Source organism: Octopus bimaculoides, chromosome 2 (assembly GCF_001194135.2).
Source record: "Octopus bimaculoides isolate UCB-OBI-ISO-001 chromosome 2, ASM119413v2, whole genome shotgun sequence".
Lineage (NCBI taxonomy): Eukaryota > Metazoa > Mollusca > Cephalopoda > Octopoda > Octopodidae > Octopus > Octopus bimaculoides.
In genome coordinates, this window is record NC_068982.1 from 183,722,408 (window position 1) to 183,722,709 (window position 302).

A 302-nucleotide genomic window follows, 5' to 3' on the forward strand; every position below is an offset into this window, starting at 1 on the left:
ATTCCTGAAGAAGTGCCAAATGTCGGAAATCCAATGGACCAGTCACTGGATAAGTTTGGGCACAGAAATGTTGACATAGAGTGGTAAATAAATCGATCTTGGATATATCGAGTTTGAAGTTTCTATTTCTTTTAAATATACGAATTTAAAAGTTAAAAACCTTGAAATATATATATATGTATGTATGTATGTACAAAAATAAGAGGAATGACCAGCAAAAGTGGACTCCTATATGCTAGAAATAGATGCCGAATCATCTAACCACGAAGTATATTACATACAAAAATAAGAGGAATGACCAG